Raw genomic sequence first — 10,362 nt, 5'->3', positions numbered from 1 at the left:
TGGCTATTCTTCAACTCTTCAACATTATCCTCAGCATTATCTTGGCATCTTCCCTAATATTTGGAAACAAGACCTGATTACCCCAATCCATAATAGTGGATCTGGCTACTTCAATCAGTTATCGAATCCATTGCCCTCTATGGTTGTGAGGTCTGGGGTCCACTCACCAACCAATAATTCACAAAATGTGACAAACACCCAATTGAAAATCTGCATGCAGAATTCTGCAAAAATATAATTTGTGTAGAATGCAAAGCCCCAAACAATGTATGCAGAGCAGAATTAGGACTATACCCACTAGTTATCAAAATCCCAAAAAGAGCTGTTCAATTCTAGAACCATCTAAAAGGAAGCAATGGCCACACATTCCACCACAAAGCCCTCACCTACAGAGAGATGAACCTAGAGAAGAGTCTCCTCAGCCAGCTGGTTCTGGGCCTCTGTTCACAAACAGGCACCACAGAGCCCCAGGACAGAAACACATTTAGATCAAACCAAATTATGAGAAAGCAAAAATATCATTATTTGACACACTGGAATGAATCAACCAAAAAACTGAGCAAATTGGAATGCTATCTGGCCCTAAACAGAGAGTTACAGTGTCAGAATACTTAATCACTGTGACATACCCTAAATTAAGAAAATCCTTGACTATGTACAGACTCAGTGAGGATAGCCTTGCTATTGAGAGAGGCGGCCATAGGCAGAACTCGAGAGATGACAGGCTATGTGCCCACTGCCCAAAAAATAAGGTGGAAACTGAGCCACACTTCCTAACCTCCTGCCTAATGTAAGATCTAGGTGAAATACTGCAGTGTGCCTTCACAGCAGCAAGATTTGTGGCCCGTTGCCATGACAAAAGGGAGCACAAACAACCTTGTATTTATCTTGTATTTATCTTGTATTTATCTGTTTATTTATTTTCTCCGTCATACTTCAACTACTTGCACATTGTTACGATACTGTACAGAGACATTAATATAACATTTGCAATGCCTATGTTCTTTTAAAACTTTTTGTGAGTATAATGTTTACTAATGTGTTGTTTGTTCATTTCCCTTTTGTTTATTGTCTATTGCATTTGCTTTGACATATGATATGTTTCCCATGCCAATAAAGCCCTTTGAATTGAATTTCATTGAGAGAGAGAGAGAGAGAGAGAGAGAGAGAGAGAGAGAGAGAGAGAGAGAGAGAGAGAGAGAGAGAGAGAGAGAGAGAGAGAGAGAGAGAGAGAGAGAGCGAGAGAGCGAGAGAGCGAGAGAGCGAGAGAGAGAGAGAGAGAGAGAGAGCGAGAGCGAGAGAGAGCGAGAGAGAGAGAGAGAGAGAGAGAGAGAGAGAGAGAGAGAGAGAGCGAGAGAGAGCGAGAGAGAGCGAGAGAGAGCGAGAGAGAGAGAGAGAGAAAGAGAGGTAGAAAACAAGAGTGAGAAAGTGAGTAAGAATGAAAGAAGGAAAAGGAGAGAAAGAAAGGGCCGTGAAAACAGAACCTAGCCTGAGAGAAGAGAGGGGGGCTACAGCTCTCTGACCATGCCTACCTGGTTAATGTTCACACAGTCATGTGGTGTAATGCCTGAGAATCTGGGTACAGATTAGCATGGTCAACACAACCACAAATGTTTGAAATGACCTCATCTGGTTTGTGTGTGTTTATCTGTGAATGTGTGTGTGTGTGTGTGTGTGTGTGTGTGTGTGTGTGTGTGTGTGTGTGTGTGTGTGTGTGTGTGTGTGTGTGTGTGTGTGTGTGTGTGTGTGTGTGTGTGTGTGTGTGTGTGTGTGTGTGTGTGTGTGTGTGTGTGTGTGTGAATGTGTGTGTGAATGTGTGTGTGTGTGTGTGCGTGTGTCTGTGCGTGTGTCTGTGCGTGTGTCTGTCTGTCTGTGTGACCTACTTCCCTTTCTCTTTCCTTTGTGCTTCTCTATCAAATTGAGATGTATAGTATTTAGGCAAAACCTTGCCTGAAGCCTCAAAAAGTCAGGCTCAACTGCTGCAAGGTCAAATCATATTGGTCTCTCAGACGGGCTCTTAGACAAAGTTTCTATTGAATTTAAATTGTATAGAAAATCAACGTCTGTGTTTCTCCGCATCTTCTAGTGAGCTCTTATCTCACCATGGTCTAGACCAGGGTTTCCCAAACTCTGTCCCCCAGCACTACACAGATGATTCAAGTAACAAACTCATCATCAAGCTTAGATTATTTTAATCAGCTGTGTAGGGCTAGGGTAAAAAACTAAACGTGCATGGGGGGGCAAGGACCGAGTTTGGAAAACTCTGATCTAGACTACTATCCATTTGCAATCTTGTTTGTTCATCCATGAGAGGTGTGGGTTATTAGCCTCGTACGAACCATCCTAATCTCGCCAATTTACATTGTGTTACCGTGTAGCGTTACAAAGTGAAAGCTGGCGAGACCAGGAGGGTTCATACGAGGCTAACAACCAGGGAGGGAGGGAGGGAGGGAGGGAGGGAGGGAGGGAGGGAGGGAGCGAAGGGGGAGGGAGGGAGCGAAGGGGAGGGAGAGAGAGGGGTGAGAGAGAGAGAGAGAGAGAGAGAGGGGGGAGGGAGGGAGGGAGGGAGGGAGGGAGGGAGGGAGAAATAGTGAAAGAAGGAGAGAATGGCTCCTTAAATCATAGGCAATGAACTGTTCTCTTCTTGTAACTACTGTACACAGACACATTCATACTCCCCCCTAGTGGCAGAGTCATGAAAGTGCATGACAGATTTAAACGACCCGCTAATACCGTAATGGCATCAATCTCCAATCTTCAAATCCCATCAAAGCAGAATTTAATATGAGGATAATTTAATCATCATAGCATCATTGGTGTAAAATAGAGCTGATATCAGGACTATATTCAGTGGTTGACTATTTGACTGTATGCTTCAATGGTGACTGACTGGCTAATTCTGTTCGCCATTTGGCATTTTGCAGCGCCACATATAACCCTGAGAGCACCGTTTAGGGAGCTGGGAGCAGGGCAGGTGGTGTTGGAGATGGGAAAAACCCCTTCAGCATTAAGTTACACAGAGACAGATTTACTGTAGGCTAAATCCATTTGAATTCAATCACTTTTTGACAGCAGCCCTTTTGATTTGAACAAAACCTTCCATACATATTTGCCCATTGTAGAAGTGCTCAGAAAGTGACTTTTTGGACCTGAATGACAAAACATTCAAGAGATAAAGGTGCTCAAAGTACCTATTTTGCGTACACCATCACACCGTGAGACACGATGTCTGCATCACAGGAAAAGATACACGGTTGCGATTGATATAATTTAAAAGCTTTCAAACCGTGTCGTCAAACTGTTTAATTATTTATTTAAAACCTTAAACGTAAATTAACTAAATCTAAATCTTTCATGTTTTGCCTGAGAAATGTACAAACATTTTTGTCTTTTAAATGGTTGGAGGTCCACACATCAGAGACTGTTGACTTGAATGGGAATGTCTTTTGTTTTAAATTATAATGTCAACCCTCCATAGGAAACCTATTGAAATCATAGAAACATAGATAATAGAATAGACATTACCATTTAACTTGACATCCGAAGGTGAGGGAACTGGCGGCCATCTTTGTGGCAGTAATTAGAAGTTAACTTTACATTTCAATATCAATGGTGTAACAGCTTAATTGCAGTGGTCTGAAGGGATAGATCCATTCTATGAATTATATTTCCATGATTGAAATGACACCCATGCTGTATTCAAGAGCATGTTGTGTCTCAACCAAATGCGGGCATAACACAACTCTAGACGGGATACAGCTTTTGTAAAATTTGACTTCACAAGCATATTTTTTTTAGCATTTCACCTAATTATCCTAACCTGCTACGCTAGTTCTCTTAACCTGCTGCGTAAGTTCTCCTAAACCTGCTACGAAAAGTACATTTTGACAAAAGCTGTATCCCTTCTAGACAAAACCCACAAAAACATCAGAGGACGTAAAGTAGGGCCTAAGCTATGACATATGCGAATATGAAATTGTAGTTTACGCGTTTTTAGATAATTGACGTTAAAGGTTAAAGCACTATTCAAGACTGTATAAAATAGTTTCATAACCCAGTTTGTAAGCTTTGAAATGATATCAAACTCAACCGTTTATCTTTTCCAGTGCTCGATGTCGCATGGCATGGTGAGGTATTTTATCTCCTGAATGTTTTGGGATTCAGGTCCAAAAAGTCCCATTCTGACCACTTCTTCCATGGGTATTTTTATTATTGAATTCATATGGATTTACCCAGTACACACTGATCTGCTTCTTTACACTGTTGTTTCTCTATACTGGGAATGGTTCACTGCTGTGGATGGTATGTTCAGTGGGCCAAGGCCAAGGCTGTGAAAGCAATTGAAAGTAACTGTAACGGATGTGAAATGGCTAGCTAGTTAGCGGTGTTCGCGCTAAATAGCGTTTCAATCGGTGACGTCACTTGCTCTGAGACCTTGAAGTAGTAGTTCCCCTTGCTCTGCAAGGGCCGCGGCTTTTGTGGAGCGATGGGTAACGATGCTTCATGGGTGACTGTTGTTGATGTGTGCAGAGGGTCCCTGGTTCGCGCCCGAGTATGGGCGAGGGGACGGTCTAAAGTTATACTGTTACATAAACAGGTTTAATGTTTCTTTTATTATATTCACTTGCAAACCCATATGGTACACATCATGCACTGAGTGTACAAAACATTAGGAACTCCTTTTGCCCTCAGATACGTCATCAATTCGTCAGGACATGGACTACAAGGTGTCGAAAGCGTTCCACAGGGATGCTGGCCCATGTTGACGCCAATGCTTCCCAACGTTGGGTCAAGTTGCCTGGATGTCCTTTGGGTGGTGGACCATTCATGATACACACGGGAAACTGTTGCGTAGAAAAACCCAGCAGTGCCTGGCACCTACTAGCATACACAGTTCAAAGGAACTTAAATATTTAGTCTTGCCCATTCCCCCTCTGAATGGCACACATACACAATCCATGTCTCAATTGTTTCAAGGTTTAAAAATCCTTCTTTAACCTGTATCCTCCCCTTCATGTACACTAACTGAAGTGGATTTAACAAGTGACATCAATAAGGGATCAGAAATTTCACCTGGATTCACCTAGTCAGTCTATGTAATGGAAAGGACAGGTGTAATAGAGCTGGCGGGATTTTCCATGTAGCGGCAGAACAGAGAAGCTACGTCTTTTTGTCAGTAATAGCTGGTGCGCGATGTCTAATATTAAAGAAGGCTCGAGGTATTGCTCACCTGAAGTAGAGTACCTTATAATAAGCTGTAGACCACACTATCTACCAAGAGAGTTCTCATCTATATTATTTGTAGCTGTATATTTACCACCACAGACCGATGATGGCACTAAGACAGTACTCAACCAATTCTATAAGGCCGTCAGCAAACAAGAAGATGCTCATCCAGATGCGGAGGACTTTAACGCAGGCAAACTTAAATCAGTTTTACCAAATTTTACCAGCATGTCACATGTGCAACCAGAGGGAAAAAAAACTCTAGACCACCTTTACTCCACACACAGAGATGCATACAAAGCTCTCCCCCACTGTCCATTTGGCACATCTGACCATAATTATATCCTTCTGATTCCTGCTTACAAACGAAAACCAAAGCAGGAAATACCAGTAACTCGCTCAATACGGAAGTGGTCAGATGACGTGGATGCTACGCTACAGGACTGTGTTGCTAGCACAGACTGGAATATGTTCCGGGATTCATCTAATGGCATTAAGGAGTATACCACCTCAGTCATCGGCTTCATCAATAAGTGCATCGGCGACGTCGTCCCCACAGTGACCGTACGTACATATCTCAACCCGAAGCCTGCATCGAGCTATAGGCTAGAGCTGCCGCAGCGGGACATTAATCTGGACGCTTATAAGGAATCCTGGTTTGCCCTCAGACGAACCATCAAACAAGCAAAGCATCAATACAGGATTAAGATTGAATCCTACTACACCGGCTCTGAAGCTTGTCGGTTGTGGCAGGGTTTGAAAACTATTACGTACTACAAAGGGAAACCCAGACGCAAGCTGCCCAGTGACGGAAGCCTACCAGACAAGCTACAGTAAATGCCCTTTATGCTCGCTTTCAAGGCAAGCAACACTGAAGCATGCACGAGAGCACCAGCTGCTCTGGATGACTTTGTGTTAACTCTCTCGGTAGCCGATGTGAGCAAGACCTTTAAACAGGTCAACATTCACAAAGCCGTGGGGCTAGATGGATACCAGGACGTGTGCTCAAAGCATGCGTGGACCAACTGGCAATTGTCATCACTGACATTTTCAACCTCTCCCTGACTGAATCTGCAATACCAACATGTTTCAAGCAGTCCACCATGGTCCCTGTGCCTATGGAAGAGAAGGTAACCTGCCTAAATGATTTCCACCCCATAACACTCATGTCGGTAGCCATGAAATGCCTTGAAAGACTGCTCATGGCTCACATCAACAGCATCCTCCCGGATACCCTAGACCCACTCCAATTCGCATGTCGCCCCAACAGATCCACAGATGAAGGAATCTCAATCACACTCCACACTGCCATTTCCCACCTGGACAAAGGGAACACCTGTATGAGAATGCTGTTCATTGACTACAGCTCAGCATTCAACACCATAGTGCCCACGAAGTACATCACTAAGCTAAGGACCCTGGGACTAAACACCTCCTTCTGCAACTGGATCCTGGACTTCCTGACAGGCCTCCCCCAGGTGGTAAGGTTAGGCAACAACATGTCTGCCACGCTGATCCTCAACACTGGGGCCTCTCAGGGGTGTGTATTTAGTCCCATACTGTACTGTACTGACTCCAACACCATCATTAAGTTTGCTGACCAAATCAAATCAAATTCATTTATATAGCCCTTCGTACATCAGCTGATATCTCAAAGTGCTGTACAGAAACCCAGCCTAAAACCCCAAACAGCAAGCAATGCAGGTGTAGAAGCAGGGTGGCTAGGAAAAACTCCCTAGAAAGGCCAAACACCTAGGAAGAAACCTAGAGAGGAACCAGGCTATGTGGGGTGGCCAGTCCTCTTCTGGCTGTGCCGGGTGGAGATTATAACAGAACATGGCCAAGATGTTCAAATGTTCATAGATGACCAGCATTGTCAAATAATAATCACAGGCAGAACAGTTGAAACTGGAGCAGCAGCACTGCCAGGTGGACTGGGGACAGCAAGGAGTCATCATGCCAGGTAGTCCTGAGGCATGGTCCTAGGGAGAGACAAAGAAAGAGAGAAAGAGAGAATTAAAGAGAGCATACTTAAATTCACACAAACTGACCCTAGCCCCCTGACACATAAACTACTGCAGCATAAATACTGGAGGCTGAGACAGGAGGGGTCAGGAGACACTGTGGCCCCATCCGATGATACCCCCGGACAGGGCCAAACAGGAAGGATATAACCCCAACCACTTTGCCAAAGCACAGCCCCCACACCACTAGAGGGATATCTTCAACCACCAACTTAACATCCTGAGACAAGGCCGAGTACAGCCCACAAAGATCTCCGCCACGGCACAACCCAAGGGGGGCAACCCAGACAGGAAGATCACATCAGTGACTCAACCCACTCAAGTGACGCACCCCTCCTAGGGACGGCATGAAAGAGCACCAGTAAGCCAGTGACTCAGCCCCTGTAGTAGGGTTAGAGGCAGAGAATCCCAATGTAAAGAGGGGAACAGGCCAGGCAGAGACAGCGAGGGCGGTTCACCTTCCCACTCCTGGGCCAGACTACACTCAATCATATGACCCACTGAAGAGATGAGTCTTCAGTAAAGACTTAAAGGTTGAGACCGAGTTTGCGTCTCTCACATGGGTAGGCAGACCATTCCATAAAAATGGAGCTCTATAGGAGAAAGCCCTGCCTCCAGCTGTTTGCTTAGAAATTCTAGAGACAATTAGGAGGCCTGGGTCTTGTGACCATAGCGTACGTGTAGGTATGTACGGCAGGACCAAATCAGAGAGATACGTAGGAGCAAGCCCATGTAATGCTTTGTAAGTTAGCAGTAAAACCTTGAAATCAGCCCTTGCTTTGACAGGAAGCCCGTGTAGAGGGGCTAGCACTGGAGTAATATGATCATTTTTTAAAGTTCTAGTCAGGATTCTAGCAGCCGTATTTAGCACTAACTGAAGTTTATTTAGTGCTTTATCCGGGTAGCCGGAAAGTATAGCATTGCAGTAGTCTAACCTAGAAGTAACAAATGCATGGATACATTTTTATGCGTCATTTTTGGACAGAAAGTTTCAGATTTTTTACAATGTTACGTAGATGGAAGAAAGCTGTCCTTGAAACAGTCTTGATATGTTTGTCAAAAGAGAGATCAGGGTCCAGAGTAACGCTGAGGTCCTTCACAGTTTTATTTGAGACAACTGTACAACCATTAAAGATTAATTGTAAGATTCAACAGAAGATCTCTTTGTTTCTTGAGACCTAGAACAAGCATCTATGTTTTGTCCGAGTTTAAAAGTATAAAGTTTGCAGCCATCCACTTCCTTATGTCTGAAACACAAGCTTCTAGCGAGGTAATTTTGAGGCTTCACCATGTTTCGTTGAACTGTACAGCTTTGTGTCATCTGCATAGCAGTGAAAGTAACATTATGTTTTCGAATGACATCCCCAAGAGGTAAAATATATAGTGAAAACAATAGTGGTCCTAAAATGGAACCTTGAGGAACCCCGAAATGTACAGTTGATTTGTCAGAGGACAAACCATTCACAGAGACAAACTGATGTCTTTCCGACAGATAAGATCTAAATCAGGCCAGAACTTGTCCGTGTAGATCAATTTGGGTTTCCAATCTCTCCAAAGGAATGTGGTGATCGATGGCATCAAAAGCAGCACTAAGGTCTAGGAGCACAAGGACAGATGCAGAGCCTCAGTCTGATGCCATTAAAAGGTCATTTACCACCTTCACAAGTGCAGTCTCAGTGCTATGATGGGGGTCTAAAACCAGACTGAAGCATTTCGTATACATTGTTTGTCTTCAGGTAGGCAGTGAATTGCTGCACAACAGCCTTTTCAAATAAATTCGAGAGGAATGGAAGATTCGATATAGGTTGATATTTTTTTATATTTTCTGGGTCAAGGTTTGGCTTATTCAAGAGAGGCTTTATTACTGCCACTTTTAGTCACTTTTAGTGAGTTTGGTACACGGACTACAGGAAAAGTCGGGCCAAACATGCCCCCATTAACATCAATGGGGCTGTAGTGGAGCGGGTTGAGAATTTCATGTTCCTTGGTGTCCACATCAACAACAAACTATCATGGTCCAAACACACCAAGACAGTTGTGAAGAGAGCATGACAAAACCTTTTCCCCCTTAGGAGATTGAAAAGATTTGGCATGGGTCCCCAGATCCTCAAAAGTTCTACAGCTGTACCACCGAGAGCATCCTGATCGTTTGCATCACCGCCTGGTATGGCAACTGCTCGGCATCTGACCGTAAGGCGCTACAGAGGGTAGTGCGTACGGCCCAGTACATCACTGGGGTCAAGCTTCCTGCCATCCAGGACCTATATAATAGGTGGTGTCAGAGGAACACCCATAAAATTGTCAGAGACTCCAGTCACCCAAGTCATAAGACTGTTTTCTCTGCTACCACATGGCAAGTGGTACCAGACCGCCAAGTCTAGGAGCAAAAGGCTCCTCAACAACTTCTACCCCCAAGCCATAAGACTGCTGAACAATTAAAAATGGCCAACGGACTATTACATTGACGACCCCCCCCCACCCCCTATTTGTTGTGTACACTGCTGCTACTCGCTGTTTATTATCTATGACTTCACCCCTACCTACATGTACAAATTACCTCAACTAACCTGCACCCCCGCACACTGACTCGGTACCAGTATCCCCTATATATAGCGTTATTGTTATGTTATTGTGTTACTTTCTACTTTTGATTATTTTTTACTTTAGTTTATTTGGTAAATATTTTCTTAACTCTTCCTGAACTGCACTGTTGGTTAAGGGCTTGTAAGTAAGCATTTCATGGTAAGGTCTACCCTTGTGACAAATAGAGTTTGATTTGATTTGTTCCAAATGTTTTGTACACTCAGTGTACAAACCCGGCTCCCCACTTCCATCTTTATAACCATCCCCCTGCAATAACAAACACATTAATCAAGGCTCTCATGTTACATCGTACACAATAAATCCCTATCAAGCCTTTGCCCCCCCTGGGGTCCCTCCCCACTTCCCCCTCCCTCCTGCCACAACAGAGGGGAATCAGGGGGGTGCATCAGAGGGGAGTCAGGGCCGATCCCCTCCCCCTGGGTCTTTTAATAGACCTGGCTGGAGTTAGAGCAGCAGCTGCCGGAGTGTGTCTGCACCACCTCTCCCCTGTCCCTGTCTGTCCCCTTAT

Source organism: Oncorhynchus keta, chromosome 10, assembly GCF_023373465.1.
Source record: "Oncorhynchus keta strain PuntledgeMale-10-30-2019 chromosome 10, Oket_V2, whole genome shotgun sequence".
Taxonomy (NCBI): domain Eukaryota; kingdom Metazoa; phylum Chordata; class Actinopteri; order Salmoniformes; family Salmonidae; genus Oncorhynchus; species Oncorhynchus keta.
This window is presented reverse-complemented; position numbering follows the sequence as displayed.